Here is a 20,077-nt window from a genome sequence, read left to right on the forward strand (position 1 = left end):
CCCTATCTCTTATCTTTACATCGTTAGAAACTGAATCTACACATCGACCTCTACTTCTCTCACCCTCCTCCATTAGCGTCACATGACCCACCACTGAAGCAGGTTTATGCGTACAGCTTCATTCACCGAGTTCATTCCTAACTTAGCCGAGTACCCTCTTGCCATTGTTCCCACCTGTTTGTACCAGCAATCATTCTCGCTACTTTCATGTCTGTTACCTCTAACTTATGAATAAGATATCCTGAGTCCACCCATCTTTCGCTCCCGTAAAGCAAAGTTGGTCTGAAAACAGACCGACGTAAAGATAGTTTCGTCCGGGTGCTGAATTCCTTCTTATGGAATATTGTTCATCGCAACTGCGATTTCACTGCATTAGCTTTACTACACCTTGATTCAATCTCACTTACTATATTACCATCTTGGGAGAACACACAACCTAAATACTTGAAATGATCGACCTGTTCCAGCTTTGTATCACCAATCTGACATTCTGTTGAATTTCTTACGTACTGTCATCAATTTATTCTTTGAAAGGCTATTTTATTATTATTATTATTATTATTATTATTATTATTATTATTATTATTATTATTATTATTATTATTATTATTATTATTATTATTATTACAATAAACTCGTGCACGTTCCGCTCTGACACGTGTCCATAGAACAACCTCCACAAGTACCGTACGACCCAGTGGATCACACTGAACTGTAGGGCTCGGGTCTCCCGCAATTGCAATTCATCCGCGCCTGATGAGTTTGAACGCAACCAGCACATCGCCCACTCCTACAAACGCGTTGATGGGCTCAGCTTTCTGCTCGTTTGCCGTGAATGATGTATTCTGCTGCATTCAACCAAATAACAGAACGTTTTCTGTGGAAGGAAGAGCGCTCATAAATAGAGGACATATTTCATTAATCCTTTCACGGCAAGTTCTAGAAAGAGATCTTTTAAAGCGAATTCATACTTATGCCTAACATAGCGAGTGGATAAACGTTAGTAATCACACTTATAGGAATTTTACTTAAGCTCAGTAACACTTAAAAGTATTTGAGAATGATAAATCCCACAAACCATAAATGTTCGACGGGTTAGGGGAATTCGTGACATTTTTTCTTCAAGTTAAGATTCATTACACTTAATTCGTAAAGGAATCACATTCCCTCCCCCATGGCACTACAGCGCTGCTCAGCCCGAAGATTACGAGGCACGACGAATCCTCTCGGCCGTTATTCTAAGCTTTCTAGACCGGGAGGCGCCACAGGTTGTTTATTTTTCATTTTTTAATAATATATCAGTGAGTCAAATTTTAAATTTATGTTATTTTGCTGTAAGTTTTCTCAACCCTGCCATAATACAGAATATTTCCTTCCTCTTTATGTGTAAATTTACGGCGTCTTCCTTCGGTTACTCTGCAGCTAATTTAATCACGCGTGATTCTGAAAATACTGTGAACTTAAATTCGAGGAAGTAGTGAAAATACTTCGGACTATAAGGTTTTCAATTCCTGTAGAAACTATACAACCATGATACATTATTTTGGAAGGAAAAATTTAAAAATACGTTATCAATGATAATTAAATTGATTTCCTATGTCATATGGTGACATTTTGACGGATTTCAGCCTTCCTACTGAGAGCGCTGTAGCTAGTCGTTCATTATCCGGTTGATGTACTCCAGTCTAGACCTGTCATTGGCGTTCTTTCCCTCAACAGACTGTTTTCATAAGACCATCGTGTCTAACAGATGTCCTATCCAAATGGTTCTTCTGGTACGGGGATTTGTTCTCTGTTCTCCGTAGTACCTCATCATTCGATGTCTTGTCCACCCAGGGATCTTGAGCATCGTGCGATAAACGGCATCTTGAATGCTCAAGCCTCGCTTTCAATCAGTATCATATTCCAAGCAAAAGTTCCTACCGGAAATTTCGGAAGGTGGATGTCTATGCTGTTGAGATCCCGTTGCTTGTTAAAGATCGTCTTATCCTAGAGGATTTGGATTACATCAGTCTTCAACCTGCCAACTTTACTTTGCAGGTAAGCGAAGGACTGTATTAGCTCATTCCATGTTATTGCGCTGTTGTCATATCGAACGACTCTGCGCAACACCATCGTGGGAAAACGGCGGCTCAGTTCAAGGCAAGAAACTAAGATACAAAGTATTTTTATGAACTAAAGGGGACGGGAGGTTTAGAGGTGCTATTTATTCGTTTGCACAGAATCAGCTGTAAACTACGGCACATCAAAAACCTCAGCATTGAAGTGTGAGGCAAATTGGGGGAGAAAATAGACAAATAAATAGTATGGGCTCGAGGGGTGAGATATGAATTTAATTGCATTGAATAAATGTATGTAGGGTATAAAGGCTCGCAAGGCGACGCAAGAAATAAATGACTCTACACAAGATCACAGTATTAATTTTAAAGAAATACATCACACGCGTAGACTTATGGCATAACTGTCACTCAAGAGAAGAAAATTACGCACTGATTTAAAGCTTAAAGACACGCAGTTAAATGCTGTACAAGACTTCACTGCTGAAGTTAGCTGCCGGCGGTTCACAGAGCAAAACACAAGAAGGAAAATGGAGGAAGACAACGAAGGGATGGCTGCCCCCCTACAAATGTATTTATGAAAAAGAAAATGTTATGTAGTTATTTAATAAGACCGGGGGGAAATGCCTCTTCCTTTTAATCAATCTTTCTCAGTGCATTACAAAGTACGGTAGAATGGTTGTCTCAGGTCCATGAGAGCAATACTGCTTTCTTAACGTGGAACGAGCGATAGCCTGGCATCCGCGCCATTCTTGTAGGATATTATACTATCCCTTCTATCGCTCCTGTAAGCTTGCTTCTCACTCTTAATGGTGATGCTTGTTGTTTTGAGAAAGGGCTACCATTTAGGTCGTCGGCCCGTAATGGTACGAGGTGGAACGTGATAGTTAAAATGTTAAAATGAATCCATTGACCAGAATTTAAAATAAATGATGATGGAAAATGATTTTGAATAGAAACGAAGTGAGGGATGCTGTTCGTGTTAAGTGGGGTGTGTGGGCACACACACACTTGTACCTCCTCTCGTCTGCTGCCCCACATTTGTGTATTCATTCACTCACAACATTGTAAATGGAATGAAACAAAACAATACTCCCAATGGTTTGATGTTCAATATGCTCCCCTCCTAGTGTTCAGGGTGTGTCGCGAACGACCTGGAAAGCTGGCTGCATTCTCGGTACAAGTTCATCTTCTCTTTGTACGGGGTTCAGAACAAACTAGTGGGCCGAGCATTACCTCGGTCTCCCTCTGACACACAGCGCCTGGAAGCAACAAAGTAAGCACCATAACATAACACGAAGAGCATCCCTGACCGGTGTTAGGAGTTAAGAGGACAACTGACACTGATTGTTGTTGTCCACACCTCAGCGTTTCCTTGTACTTACACCAAACATCCTCAGTACCATCTTAGCAGCTAATTCTCATGACGAACAAGTTACACTGCCCTCTTCATCAAGAATACACTTTTAGCTACAGAGTCGTCCGAGTTTTGTAGGTCACCAAGATTTATCGAGTCAGCAACTGCAAAAAATCAACAGCTATCGGACACCGGCTCTTTGGCTGAATGATCAGCATAGTGCTCTTCGGTTGACAGACGGCCCCGGGACTCTGGGACTGGGTGCTTGAGCTATCCCCAGCATCCATGCAACTAGCACACAACACTATCCTCCACTACAATAACACGGCAGATGCCGCCCACCCTCGTCGGAGGGTCTGTCTTTCAAGCGCTCCACCCACCTAGAAATAGTTATAGATATCTCAGCATACCGCTCTGTTCCTTCCCACAGTCCCATGTTGGCATGTAAAGGTCTTCTTTTCTTGTCGCACCGACACAGATGGCTCTTATGGCGATGATGGAACAGGAAGCGGCCGTGGCCTTAATTAAGGTACAGCCCCAGAATTTTCCTGGTGTGAAAATGGGAAACCACGGAAAACCATCTTCAGTGCTGCCGACAGTGGGGTTCGAACCCACTATCTCCCGGATGCGAGCTCACAGCTGCGCGCTCCTAACCGCATGGCCAACTCGCCCGGTTGTGATGGTCTTGTGGTGTCGAATTTCTTCTTCGGAATCGTCATTATAGAGATCCCTGGTTTCATAAATAGCCTGGACGACAAGGAAAAGCTGTTCCACTGCAGCCTTCATTAGTTCAGCTGGGATATCATCAAAACTAGTGCCTTTCCCGTATTTCAGCTGCTTGACTTCCAGTTTCAATTCATCGCGCACGATACACATCCCCACGTCCATTTCATTGTGGCCACATCTTCAATCTTCTCATTATATATCTTTTCAATATATTATGCTGTTCCTTTTTGATCATATAGTAACTCTCAATCGCACTTTTGTTCGACATTTAACGCTCTTTCCAGTTCCCCAGCTTCATTCCTCTGCACGAGGGCGTCTCATTCGTCCTTCCTTGGTGCTACCTGATTTCAAATTGCGTCCAACTTCTATTTTTGTCCCGGATATTTCGTGCCGGCAATACTAGGTTCAGCATAAGTTCGGCGTGCTCACCTATAACCATATTATGGGGCAAAGTTGCAGTTTTCTCCCTTCTTTTCAATGTTTATATAGAACAGGCAATAAAGGAAATCAAAGAGAAATATCAGAAGGGAATCACAATCCAGGAGAGGGAATGAAAACTCTGAGATTTGCTGATGATATCTGAGACTGCACAAGATCTGGAGATATTACTGAAAGGTATTGGCGAAGGAGCACAAGATGGAAATAAATAAGTCCAAAACCAAAGCAACGGAGTGCAGTGAGGTGATGCAGGGAATATTAGATTAGGAAATGAAGTCTTAAAGGAAGTGGACGAATATTGTTACTTGGGTAGTAAAATAACTAACGTTAGCAGTAGTAAGGAAGAGCTTTCTTAAGAAAAGAAATTTGCTCACTTCAAAGATTGATATAAGAATTAGAAGACTTTCTTCTGGAGCGTAGCATTGTATGGAAGCGAAGCATGGACGATAAGTAGCTCAGAAAGAGATCAGAAGTTTTCGGAATGCGGTGTTACAAAAGATTGCTAAAGGTCAGATGGATAGATCGAATCTCGAATCCACAGATACTGAATCGAATTGGTGAGAGGAGATTGATTTGGCTAAATTTGACGACAAGAAGAGATAGAATGATAGCAGACATCTTGAGACTCCAGGGAAGTGTAAACGGTAGGAACGGTGGGGGTAGACCACAGGGTGGCTTGGAGAAGTCTGTGCAGGGATGATGACCGCCAGTGAAGGTCCTTTACAAGGTTCCGGAACCTTTGCCTGATTAGGATGAAGTCGCAAAGGACGACCAGACAAGCATGTAGCCGGTGACCCACTCGGCCCGAAGGCATACGTGTCACTGAAGAGCCGTATTAGGGAAATGAGGAATGAGGTAGTTTCCCGTTGCTTTCTGTGCCAAGCCCATAAGGACCCGCAATTCCAACATCTTTAGCGCTCCAATCTCACACAACTACTTCACCATTTTTGTCTCAGATTAAATACTCTAAAGTAGAAAATTGCTTCAATTGATTTTTTCGTTGCACAGACACAGATGGGTCCTGTGGGGACGATGGGATAGGAAAGGGAGCGGTGGTGGCTTTAATTAAAGAAAATGGGAAACTATGGAAAACCATCTTCAGTGATACTGACAGAGGGGTTTGAACCCACTTTCTCCCGAATGCAAGCTGACAGTTACGTGACCCATACCGCGCAGCCTCTCGCTCGGCAATTTAATGTTTGTTTGTTTGTTTTGTTATCACGGGCAAACAGCCAAATACATTTTTCGAAACCTGATGAGCGATAGCGGGGGGAGATATGACGGCAACAAAAACAGGAAACATTACATGTAAAAACTGAAAATAAATCTGTAAACTCATCGCGAGATGAAACATGAGCAGCTTGGCCTGTCTCTAACACCCAGTCAGAAGAATTAATCAGACACGATTTAAATGCTGGGAATCGAACCTGGGACTCTCTGAATCAATGTCCGTCATTCATCCAATGAGGCGGGAAAATATTAGCCCTATCCAAAAAGTGTAAATAACTAATTATGGAATAATTAATTGCTGAGCCGCCCCGAGGACTCAAGCGACGAGGGAACAGCTAGCAGTGGACCGCCTCCTTACATTGACGGGGGTTCGAACACACCGCACGAGCTACAAATAGTAAAACCAGTACACCGACTGCTGTCACTAGATGGCGTTGCCGCTTCGCTTATGAAAACTAAGCTGCCTCTGTGGATCAGTGGCAGAGTGTGAGTTTAGAAGCGCGGACAAAAGCCCATGTCGTACGATTCTCTGGTCACACATTGGGCCTCAGGCACAGACCCCCAAGAGGTTTTCGGTTTACTCGGTCTCCCATCTAGAGCAGAACGGAACGTCAAATGGTGCACGGTATATTATCGATACGGCCACGTTTACACAATCTTCCTCCTGTCACTCTCGCCAAAGATTCTTGAGTCTCTGACTTCTTCTTGCTCTCTCTTCCACCGAGATGTTCCGTGGCTTTGCATGTTGCTCTTCAGACGCATCCCTCATTCCCGCAACCTTCTTCCTAATGATGTCCTTTCTTTTATATCCTCCTCCTTCATACCTATTGTGCACCTGTCTGAGCCATCCCGGTTGTTTTTTCATTTTTTCTTCAGACGAAGTATCCTGTTGGCCAATCTCTCAGGGTTCATTCTTTTGATATGCCCATAAAACGTGAATCTCCTTTTCCTCACCACAGTCGTGATCCTTCCTACTGTCTTGTAGAGTTGCAAATTCGGTCTTAACCGAAATGTGTTTGGGTCACTCATCGACTTTCTTGGGCCTAAGATCTTTCGTAAGAATCATCTTTCTCTTTTTTCAAGGACTGGTTCAGCCATCCTCGTCAAGGTTTCTGCTCCATAAAGGCACTCTGTTCTAACCACTGTGCAGTAATGTTTTAACTTGGCCTGAATTGAGAGGGACTTGGACTTATAGGTGTCATGACATAGTCTGAATGCCAACTCCATTATTATTATTATTATTATTATTATTATTATTATTATTATTATTATTATTATTATTATTATTATTATTATTATTATTATTATTATTATTATTATTACAAAAAGTAAACTGTCAATTATAAGCACACAACAACTATGAACACATAAAGTTCGAAAAGAGCAAAACTAGATGAAGAGTTCATCTCGCATTATAAAAGTTTACGGATCGAGTTCTGCTTCGTTCAGGTCACAGGCAGAGTCTCGAGTTCCATACACCGCTCGTAAGGCTGCCACAAGCAAGTCCTATGCACCGATTAGCAGGACTGACTGACGACGGAAGTCTTCCGGTTGGACCACACAAACTTCAAAAAATTGAGGTTAAATGAACAATCCTAAATGTAATGGTAACTATCATTTTCAGTTAGATTCCTTGGCTGAATGCTCAGCGTTGAGGACTTCGGTTCAGAGTATCCCGGGTTCGATTCCCGGTCGGTTCGAGATTTTCTGGCTCGGTTCTGGGTGTTTGGGTTTGTCCCAAAACACGCCTCTTCATATTCGGACAACGTACGACATAAACTTGTAAAAGTGACTGCATCCTCCACATAGGTTTGGTGCCAGGAAGGCCATCCTGGCGTTAAACAGGGCCATGTACAACATAGTCGCAGCAGAAGAGGAAGACTAGTTGATGATGGCGTAGTCCTTCTTTAAAGCTACACTTTGTACCGAAAACATTTTTGATCATACGAACAGAATTTCGTGCTCTATAAACCTATTTTACTAGTTTATGAATATAGCAATTTATTAAGGTCTTAATGCTTTTGTATCGGCTATAATCGAACCTAAACTGTCATGTAGTACGAAATCTTGGTAATCTACGTAAAAGGTGCATGTCTCTTTTATTAACACAAGCAAGGTTTGTGTGCAGCGATGTTCTCAGTTCGTGCAACCAAGTTTCACACCACGTTCCAGAAACATACATTTGAAGAAAGTAAATATTTTGACTCTTGACATAAAGTTTATCGGATCGTCCTACCAAATTTAATAGCAATCCAGACAGTTTGTAGTCCGCTGGGCCTCCAGTGCTGCTGCTGCTGCATGTCAGTGTTGTACAGACCTTCACTGCTCTCTGCGGCAGTTCAACTATGCTCGCAGATGTACAAGAATCTACTTCGTGAGATACCGAATTGCAGCGCTATCGAACAACGAAAGTGGAATTGTTCCTACGGCTCAGTGAATGTAATTTTGTCTCGTGGCATTTGTATTGAGAACTGGGCTGCAGTGACAATTGTTGGTAGAATGAGTTCTTGGTTCAGAGCACTGTACGCCTTAACCTTTGTTCTTCCTAGTTTACATGGATCATCTGCTGAATGGTATAAAATGGCAGGGACGGATTCAGTTAGGTGGAAATGTAGTAAGCAGTCTGGCCTATGCTGACGACTTGGTCCTAATGGCAGATTGTGCCGACAGCCTGCAGTCTAACATCTTGGAACATCAAAATAGGTGCAATGAGTATGCTATGAAAGTTAGCCTTTCGAAGACTAAATTGATGTCAGTAGGTAAGAAATTCAACAGAATTGAATGTCAGATTTCTGATGCAAAGCTTGAACAGGTCGATAATTTCAAGTATTTAGGTTGTGTGTTCTCCCAGGATGGTAATATAGTAAGTGAGATTGAATCAAGGTCTAGTAAAGCTAATACAGTGAGCTCGCAGTTGCGATAAGCAGTATTCTGTAACAAAGAAGTCCGCTACCGGACGAAATTGTCTATATGAGTCGCCTAAATGCAAAACGGATAAAGTCCACTTTTTACAAAAAATGAGATAATGGTAGAAATATATCGGTAAAAGATGTGTCCACTGAAGCATGAAATAATATACTAGCAAAATCCATAACATCCTTAAGTATTTCCCATTTAAAAACTCAGGTTAGATGCAAAACGGATAAAGTCCACTGCGTTTTAAAAACAAAATGAGTAAAGGGCACTTCAACCAACCAGAACCTGACTTCTATGGCATATGACATCAACATATAACATAGCTACGATTATGCTAAAGCTGCATGCTTTCTACTAGTGCTTTATTCCTAGTTTTATATCAGAGATTGCCTGCTTTCCATTTTTGAAAATGGAAGTATCACCTTCTGTAGTGTCTCCATCAAAGGTGAGAAAGGAAAGAGTCAATCTCAGTGCGACTAAGAGAGCTTTCGCACAAGAGAACACACTAATGTTGACGATAGGACGATGATAGCTATGCTCCGAAGGTGGCTTCTGTAAGCACCAAGAGACGTAGAGGAGGTACAGTTAATTTTTCCAGTAAGAGGTCATTCCTTCATTCCCCATGATCGGGTATTCGGTCTCTCTGAAAAAAAAATTCAAGAAGAGAGAAGAATCGAAGATTCACAAACCTACATTAACATCATTGAAAGATTTTTAACCATTCGTCAACCAGGGATTGACATGAATATATTTAACTGGAAACAAGAGGCAACAGAGCACATGAAACCTATTCAACAATGGCACTTTAAATGCATGCCTTGCAAGTGCTACTTTTTCAGACGATTAAAAACCTCTCATCACATGGTCCTTGTGGATGGGGAGCCGTTTTACTATCATAGAACTGGAACCTACAGATCCCTGATGAAAAGTAAGAAGAATGTGTTAGCTATAAACCCTTCACCTGTTATAAAGAACACTACTTCAGTCAACAAGAATAAAGTGTCAGATGTGAAAAGGTTTCTTGAATTGCACTTTGGCTCTGACTGGAAGTTGAGCCCATCACTGAAATTCTACGTTGACTTCTTCGACTCTTGGGAGTGTCATCAGTCGTCAACGAAAATGCTGATAATGAACTTTGCAGTGCAAAAGAGGAAGCTCCTGAACTGTGTGTTTACATATCTACCCAGGGCACTCTTAAACCATAGTGAATGATACATGGATATTATGTCTTCTTGTATTTTTTGCTTTTAATAAATAATAGCAAAACGAGTAAAATCCATACTGCTAACATGCAAAATCAATAAAGTCCACTTCTTAGAAGCAAAATCAATAAAGTCCACTTTTAAAACAACAATAACAGTCTAAATAATAATACTACGAGTATTATTACTTGCTCTAATAATCAGTGAATTTTTTTTGTGATTTTATGCTTAATTTTTGTAAGCAACTGCCTTAATGGAAGGTGGTAGTGGTTTTTTGCCATTTTCTCAAAATGTGCTGGAGTGGACTTTATTCGTTTTGCTTTTAGGCGACTCATATATAGGTCTCTTTTCAGAACAACTTTGCTTTACGGGAGTGAAAGCTGGGTGGAGTCAGGATACCTTATTCATAAGTTAGATGTAACAGACATGAACGTAGCGAGAATGATTGATGGTGCAAATAGATCGGAACAATGGCAGGAGGGTACTCGGAATGAATAGATAAAGGCTAAGTTAGCAATGAACTCGATGGTTGAAGTTGTACGCATAAACCAGCTTCGGGGAATGGATGAGGATAGGTTACCTAGGAGAAAAATGGGCTCTGTTATGGAGGGTAAGAGAAGTAGAGGGAGAGCAAGACGACGATGGTTAGACTCAGTTTCTCACGATTTAAAGGTAAGAGGCCACAGCACTAGTTGCAAGTAGAGGATTGTGGCTGTATTTAGTAAATTCCCAGAGGCTTGCAGACTGAACGCTGAAAGGCATAACAGTCTATAATGAAGATGTATGCATTTTGTGTGATCACATTGCGTGTGCTACAAGAGAAGTGGCAAGATTATGATCATGTGTGCCGGGACCGAACACTCAGGTTATGTCGTCCTTCAGCTTGAGCTAACATCTCAGAGACGAGTCAGTTCTCTTGTGTCTTCAAGTATGGCCTAAGAGCTCGAGGAAACCATGAACTCGGACCGCGGCAATTAGAACGCAAGTAACTGAAATGAACACTATTATACAAGAAGAGTACCCAGTAATGTCAATTCATTTGACAAATAAGAATACAGAAAAACAAATACCTGGAAACAAACTGAAATTAATAGCCCCGGGTTCAATTCCCGAACGGGGCAGGGGTTTTTAATTGTAAATGATCAATATTGCTGGCCTGGGAACTAGGTGTATGTGTCATCCTTAACGTTCCTTTCCTCACATTCAACACTTTACAGTTCCGCACATCACATGGTGCAAGTGTCACCAGCCAGACAAGCAGTGCCAATTAAAGTATTTCTTGGTATTCATTGCATACAATATTCACAGTGGGGTTGGCATGGAGTTCATAGACATTTTTATAATCGTTATGACCCAGCACTCATTTGTGAGGGCGTATTTTCCACCGAACTCCGCATTTTAATATTTGTAAATATAAAATAATCTATTCAGAGAAAGTGAATACTTATTTTACAATCTGCTGCATGTCGCAGGTAGGTCTTGGTGGGACAGGAAGCGACCACAGCATTTGTCTCGAATGAAAATGAGAAAACACGGAAAACTATATTGAGGTCAGTCGACAGTTGAGGTTCGAAGCCAACAAGCTCACAGCTGCGCGCCCCTAACCACACGACCAACTCGCGCCGAGAAATAATATTAAAGAAGAATTAGTTCTATAAAGCGTACAAGATGAATACATTTTTGAACGAGCTATAGAAATTTTTTTTGTAAATTTTGCTCACATTTCTTAGTATATTTTGAAAAGAGCTTTGACAGTGACTGGAGTATGAGTGATGACGCAAGGAATGTTGCCTTGCCAAACTGATGGTCAACAGCACGTTCTCGTTTGGTGACGAAATCAACGGGAAAGTTATTCACTCCACATTACCCTAGGGCACTTGTTCAGTGACGCCTAGCTAGTGGTAAAGTTGTTGGTCTTCTGAATGAGGATCCTGTACAACTTACGTACAGTCCTCTCCTCATCTCCTTGGATACTGGAAACCCTTACCTTAATCCGAAACTTCTCATAGCTTGACAGCCTTTGTTGAGACTCGATATTATTAATTTATACAGTCAAGAGATCAAATACATTCAGAATATTGCCATTACCGACCGAGTTGGCTGTTCAGGTACGAACGCGCAGCCATGAGCTTGCATTCGGAGGATAATGGGTTCGAATCCCACTATCAGCAGCCCAAGAGATGCTTTTCCATGGTTTCCCATTTTGACACAAGAAAATGACGGGGATGCACCGCTTCCTTCCCTGCCCTTGTCCTTTCCTATTTCATCGTCGCCATAAGACGTTGCGACGTAAAGCCAATAAAATGTATTTAAGATTCGATTCATTTTGGGGAATTAAATACTAACATGGGAACATTGGCAATGGTTAAGTCGCCGATCGCGATGAAACTTGGAAAACACATTGAGGTGCACGTAAAAAAGATGTTGGCATCAATTTTGGGTGCCAACATTCATTAGGGCGTTAACTACGGGGCCTAAAAGTTGCGACATGTCAAATTCCGTGCGATATATACCTGCTGGCCAATGCAAAGCCGGCATACTGCGTGCCTGGAGACACGCTCTGCACCTCCTCCCCGCGCTTGCCGGCTGCTTAGCTGTTGAACGGGACCGGCTCTATACTTTGCTTCTTTTCGTACTGTAATTATTGAAATCCTTTAAATAACTTTCCGTTTCACACATAATGATAATAAATAACCTAAACTAATATACCCGTGTTTTATTCAAATGTTATTTTTTCATTCCTGCTAATTCCGGTGAGTTGTCACATTCGTGGGTACAACTAGTTAAGTACCACCGGGCGTGGTCAAACGTGCGATGGGTTACCGCGTCCTACCTACGCTTAAATTATTATTTACTTCTAAAACGCCTTACAGTTGTTGGTAGTGTCCTTTAGAGTGGACATACATATGGAATCAATTAAATTAAATCACCCACCACTAAATAAATCTCCCACCTTTAAACAACGTTAAATACCTTTATGTGTAAAGAAATTACGTGCCCGGGTAGAGGATCTCAATGGATGCAATGAGATTCGGTACCTCGGGATATCAAAACCTGGTTAATTTTTTAATTTCGTCTGGCTATTTCTGGCCGAGTGCAGCCCTTGTAAGGCAGACCCTCCGAAGAGGGTGGGCGGCATCTGCCATTTGTAGGTAACTGCGTGTTATTGTGGCGGACGATAGTGTTATGTGTGGTGTGTGAGTTGCAGGGATGTTGTGGACAGCGCAAACACCTAGCCCCCGGGCCATTAGAATTAACCAATTAAGGTTACAATCCCAGATCCGGCCGGGAATCGAACCCGGGACCCTCTGAACCGAAGGCCAGTACGCTGACCATTCAGCCAACGAGTCGGACAATAAAATCTGGTTACAGGTCCAGATTTTCTTTTTATGTCCCCTCCCCCCCCCTCCCCCACCATTTTGTGTACGCTATCAGTTGTGTCATAAGGAAACGACATCGCAGACGACAACAAAAACAATTATAAACTCCGAGTTTGAAACTCCGTATTGCGTACTCTGGTATAAGTGCAGTGACAGGCACAACCCACATTTCAACTGCAGCAATGGTTGTCTAATAAAAATAAATTGAATGCATAGGCAACTTTGATATGAGTATGGCATGGAATGTAGTAAAGTTTGAGGTAATAAGGAAAGCCTTGAAAAATAAAAAAGATGTACATTTATATATGCAGCAGATAGGCAGACGTGTAGTCTTACATTACCGGTACTTTTGGCTTATATGTATTCAACAAGTACCGATATTACACTACAGTCTTCTGGGAATAATGGCAGTTACATACGCAAAAAGTACGAACTGGTACAACAACAAACAATTACAAGGCTCCGGGCAAACTCCCCGTCAATAACTGATAGTAAACAAAAACAATCTTTGGTCTATAAACGGATTAAGAACTAATTTTCAATATAATTTTACAATTATTTTACAATACAACGGTTTACATTTTAATATGTATAAAAACTGAAATGACTAACAACCTAAAGTATCAGGTGTAGCAGCCGGTTGTCAGACTCGCGCCGGGTGAGGGGACAGTCCCTCGCGCGTAGTTTCGCTACTTCGAAATAGTTATACGAGGGTCATGGCAACATTTTCTTCTCGGGAACAGGAGGCAAAACGGAAAATCTAGGATATGCATTTCGAAATATAGGGCATGCATAGTGCCTGACTTGAGGAGATTCTCGTAGGGAAGTGACAGAACACAGGCCATTGGTAATCATTGTTTTATTATGGTATCGACAAGACTACGTACAAAGGACAGGTCTCCACTGGTCACTGGCCTTCCACTGTGCGTTGCCAGCGGTGGGGCAGGCGCTGCATGTGTATAGCTAACGTGTGACACCTCTCTCCGAAATGCTCTTACGATGTCCTCTCTGTTAGCAAACCGTTGTTCATGTAATGGCTTCTTGACTTTGGAGATTAGATCATAGTCACACACCTAATGCATGGCACTGGCGTGCATTTCTGCCGGGGAGAACTGCTATTTTAATATAGGATCGTTGCTCCCACTCACACACCATCTAGTGGCATCATAGTGTACCTTTCCAAAGGCATATGTCTCCTGTTCGCGAGACTCGACCTCCGTATCCTTTTCGATATATTCTGAAATCGAAATTTAGATCTGGTTTACAAGCTATGAAGATGTGAACATGGCTTATTCTGCGTATTATTGGCGGCATAATATACTAAATAATTCGGGGAAAATTGAGAAGGTTTGGGATGAAATAGAAGCAGATGGCATTTTAAATGCTGAAAATATGATGCCGCTTGATGTTACAAACAGGTGGGAATAATAGCAGGAGGGTACTCGGAAGGAGTAGATAAACGCTAAGTTAGGAATGAACTCGATAGACGCATGAGTGGTGAGGCGAATGGAGGAGGATAGAATGGATTCGGTCATGGGTGGTAAGACAAGTAGAGGCAGACTAAGGCGACGATGATTACATTCAGCAGAGCTAGCGGTGGCACAGAGACTTGCAGACTGAACGCTAACAGTGTATAATGTTCATGTGGTGACAGAGGGCCCGGGGATTCTGGCGCTGTGTGCTATGGTCGTCACAAATTATGGTGATGGGGACATTCAGCCTTCAGGAGTAGGATATATGCCGACACCTGGGTTAATCCAGACGCATAGGTTACCCATGGGCGTCAAATAGTGCAGCGAAAGCCAAACAATAGAGAAATCAACTTTCATAAAGAATGCCTTGTAACTAAATTCTCGGTAAATGAGTTCAGGCTGAACAAAGTCCGATGTGGTTTCCAAGCTATTTCTTCATAGATGGAGTATTTTTGCAATAGCAGTCTCGGGTATGTGATGGTATGGATGAGTAGTGCACACTAATGACGTTCAGACCACGATAATGAGAAAAGCAACGGCAAACTACCGCTCTCCTAGTCTTGCCCAGACAGAAGTCAATAGCTGCGGCCAGTATCCAAAATTCGGAAGGTAGTGGGATCGAACCCCACTGTCGACAGCCCTGAAGAGGGTTTTCCGTGGTTTCGCATTTCTGCAGCAGGCAAATGCTGGCTGAGGCTGTACCTTAACTAAGGCCATAGCCGCATCCTTCGCTCTCACAGCCCTTTCATTTCCCACCGTCGCCACAAGACCTATTTGTGTCGGTGCGAAGGTAGTCCTGCCTATTACGTCCTATTACAGCGCGGTCAGGGGAACTATTTGAGGATCTAACCAACCTGTGGCCTGATAACCACAGCTAGCCATATTGTAGCCGAGTAAAAGTTAGCTGAATTCTAAGTTCACGAGAAGGTAGTGGCATCCCAAGCCTCTAGAATAACAACAACGATATCTCTGAAATAACTAAGCTCTGTACGATTATTACAATCTACAAAGACCTGCACTATCTCCTTTAAACATTGGTAAATATGCATCCAGTTATCTCGAGCGTGCGGCCATGACCAGCGAGATAGTGCACTCGGGTTGCAGCGCTCAATACCGCCCTATCCTATGCTAAACTTTTCCCTTCTACATAAATACTACATCCTACATCTACTCCTTGCCATATTCGTACCTTGGCCTACCTCTACCGTTCTTATCGCATGCTGCACAAGTCCTCAAGATGTGCCCTAACTCTTCTTCCGGCGAAATATAGTTAAAACGATCTTCTCTCACCAATTCCATTCAGCATCTCTTCATTCCTGATTCGATCTATCCATCTCACCTTCAGCATTCTTCTGTGACACCACAATTCAAAAGCTATTCTCTTTCTTTTTGAGCTACTTATCGTCCATGTTTCACTTCCATACAATGCCACGCTCTAGACGAAAGTCTTCAGAATCATTTTTCTTATTCCTATATCAATGTTGAAAGTGAACGAATTTCTTTTCTTAAGAAAGGACTTCCCTGCTTGTGCATCACCCGACTGCACTCCATTACTGTTATTTGGATTCATTTCTTTTCATCTTGCGGATATCGTACTGTATTTAGAATGAAATGAAATGGCGTATAGTGCCGGGAGTGCCCGAGGACAGGTTCGGCTCGTCAGGTGCATATCTTTTGAATTGACTCCAGTGGGCGACCTGCGCGTAGTGATGAGGATGACGAAGGTGACACATTGCTCAGTCCCCGTCTCAGCGGAATTAACCAATTATGGTTAAAATGCCCAACCCTGTCGGGAACCTGTGACCAGGCTAGTATCGTGAATGACACTGCTTCAAAGAGGGGATGGTAATACTCCTTCTCCCATCGCCCTCCTATGATCCAAACGAACACCATCACCCAAGTTGTGGACGGTTAAACCAAAATTAGGTCAATCAATCAATACTGATCTGCATTTAGGGCAGTTGCCCAGGTGGCAGATTACCTATCTGTTGTTTCCTAGTTTTTCTTAAATGATCGCAAAGAAATTGGAAAATTACTGAACATTTCCCTTGGTAAGTTATTCCAATCCCTAACTCCCCTTCCTATAAATGAATATTTGCCCTAATTTGTTCTCTTGAATTCCAACTTTATCTTCATATTGTGATCTTTCCTACTTCTAAAGACACCACTCAAATGTATTCGTCTAGTGATGTCCTCCCACGCCATCTCTCCACCAACAGCTCGGAACATACCACTTAGCCGAGCAGCTCGTCTCCTTTCTCCCAAGTCTTCCCAGCCCAAACTTTGCAACATTTTTGTAACGCTACACTTTTGTCGGAAATCGCCCAGAACAAATCGAGCTGCTTTTCTTTGGATTTTTTCCAGTTCTTGAACCAAGTAATCCTGGTAAGGGCCGCTACACTGGAACCATACTCTAGTTGGGATCTTACCAGAGACTTATATGCCCTCTCCTTTATATCCTTACTACAACCCCTAAATACCCTCATAACCATGTGCAGAGATCTGTACCCTTTATTAACAATCATATTTATGTGATTACCCCAATGAAGGTCTTTTCTTATATTAACATCTAGGTACTTACAATGATCCCCGAAAGGAACATTCACCCCCATCAACACAGTAATTAAAACTGAGAGGACTTTTCCTATTTGCGAAACTCACAACCTGACCTTTAACCCCGTTTATCATCATACCATTGCCCACCGTCCATCTTACAACATTATCGAGGTCACCCTGCAGCCGCTCACATTCTTGTCACTTATTTATTACTCTGTACAGAATAACATCATCTGGAAACAGCCTTATCTCTGATTCCACTTCTTTACTCATATCATTTATATATATAAGAAAACATAAAGGTCCCATAATACTGCCTTGAGGAATTCCCCTCTTAATTATTAGAGTCAGATAAAGCTTCGCCTACTCTAATTCTCTGAGATCTATTTTTAGAAAATATAGCAACCAATTCACTTACTTTTCTGTCAAGTCCAATTGCACTCATTTCTGATAATAGTCTCCCATGATTCGCCCTATCAAATGCTTTAGACAGGTCAATCGCGATACAGTCCATTTGACCTCCAGAATCCAAGATATCTGCTATATCTTGCTGGAATCCTAAAGTTGAGTTTCAGTGGAAAATCCTTTCCTAAAATAGAACTGCCTTCTACCGAACCAGTTATTAATTTCACAAACATGTCTTATAAAATCTGATAGAATGCCTTCCCAAAGCTTACATACAATGCATGTCAAACTTACTGGCCTGTAATTTTCAGTTTCATGTCTATCACCCTTTCCTTTATACACAGGGTCTACTATAGCAACTTTCCATTCATCTGGTATAGCTCCTCCGACCAAACAATAATCAAATAAGTACTTCAGATATGGTACTATATCCCAACCAATTGTCTTTAGTATATCCCCAGAAATCTTATCAATTCCAGCCGCTTTTCTAGTTTTCAACTTTTGTATCTTGTTGTAAATGTCATTGTTATCATATGTAAATTGTAATACTTCTTTGGCCTTAGAGTTCGTGAATCTTTGTATAATCATAAACATACATTTCATGAACTTGTTCCACACTCCCCGCCCTCCCCGTTGTCCCATTTCCCCCCGCGGGTCATCGCAGTATAATAACACTGCCTGTCGCAAGAGGCGACTAAAAGGATCCCCAAGGGAGAGTGGGTTGGCGACCACCAAGCCCTTAGCTTGCACATATTTGTGCGAGGCTCCTCACTTTCATCTATCGTATCCGATCTCCCTTCTTCAACTCTTTTTCTTTTCCGACCACGGCGCTATTAGAGCATTCAAGGCCTGGGGAGTTTTTCACTTTGTTGCCCTTCATGGCCCTTGTCTTTCTTTGGTCGATACCTTCATTTCTCGAAGTGTCGGACCCTTTCCGATTAATGTTAGTGGAGGAAGGGTACCTCTTAAAACAATAATCACAAGCACCAGCATCTTATCAAAGTATGGAATGTGGGCAGTTTGCAGACCGGAAACTTAATCGGAATTCACCTTTTAAGAGACTTTTCGAACAAGGACATTTTAAAGAAGTGGACGGTTCGATAGGTGAAAACAGTGGGCATTTTCGTGGAGTGGACGCACTAGACTCAAATATATGGAAATTTCGTTGGTACTGACCCAGTTATTAGGCCCACGTTTTTAGGTTTCAATCTGTTTCGACGGAGGGCTTCGAACCCGAATGAAACTTCCCAACTACGCACGACCAACTCGCTGGATTTACGGCAATAAGTGATATTCTCAATGCTAAATTCTCTTCATTTGTTCAAAATTCACATAAAAATAAAACAGGTACTACCAACAGATCAAAAGGAATGTGTTTTTAAATGAATGTATGACAGTGAAGACCGAGATAAAGACAATTAACTTAGGTTCGTTCATAAAACTGGGATACGACACTCCTGAGTTGAGGTAAACAGTTGTGAAGATTAACCTCAATTGATAAATGGACGCGTATTGTAAAAGCACGACACATCCGTGCGCGGCGCGTGGGGGGTTATTACATATCTTATGTTTCCTCGATCAATGTGCGATATTATGGGCTTTACGTCCCAGTACGTACTTTAATGATTTCTGCACAAGCCTAGGTGCCGGAATTTAGTCACGCAGGACTTATTTTACGTGCCAGTAAATCTACCGACACGAAGGTGATGTATTTGAGCACCTTCAAATACCACCGGACCGAGCCAGGATCGAACCGGCCAAGTTGAAGTTAGAAGGCCAGCGCCTCAACCGTCTGAGCCACCCATCGCGGCAAGTGCGAGCTTTCTTTTGTGCTATAATTTGGAAATATCTAGGGCTATGCAGAGTGGTATGTCTGTAGCTGCTGGTGCTGTGAGGAAACTACAGGACTTCACTCATTCCACAGCAATTAGTGACTTCAACAAACATGAAAATTACATTCTTCATATATTCACAGGTGACTTCGGAGTCGGTTCAGGTGTTGATATAATCTTACACGATAAACTGGACAAAAGATGTTCGAATAATCAAGCAGAGCAGTTGGCAATTCTGAATCAAGTGAAACATTGGTAATAAAGGGAAATATCTCGAGGATATTCACTGGCAGTAAAATAACTATAGACACATCATACTGTAGTAACAACTGGAACTACGGTCACCGTTCCGCTCTATCACGTCAGATGCTGACAAATTTTATTTTACATGGACCAGCGCTCATCGAGAATGATTTCATGCAAAGCCGACTATTTTCAGTAATAGTGGGTCCAGATCTGGGTGTTGAATACCAAGATATCCACTGATAGTCAGTTTTTGTAATTCG

Source organism: Anabrus simplex, chromosome 7, assembly GCF_040414725.1.
Source record: "Anabrus simplex isolate iqAnaSimp1 chromosome 7, ASM4041472v1, whole genome shotgun sequence".
In the NCBI taxonomy this organism is placed as follows: domain Eukaryota; kingdom Metazoa; phylum Arthropoda; class Insecta; order Orthoptera; family Tettigoniidae; genus Anabrus; species Anabrus simplex.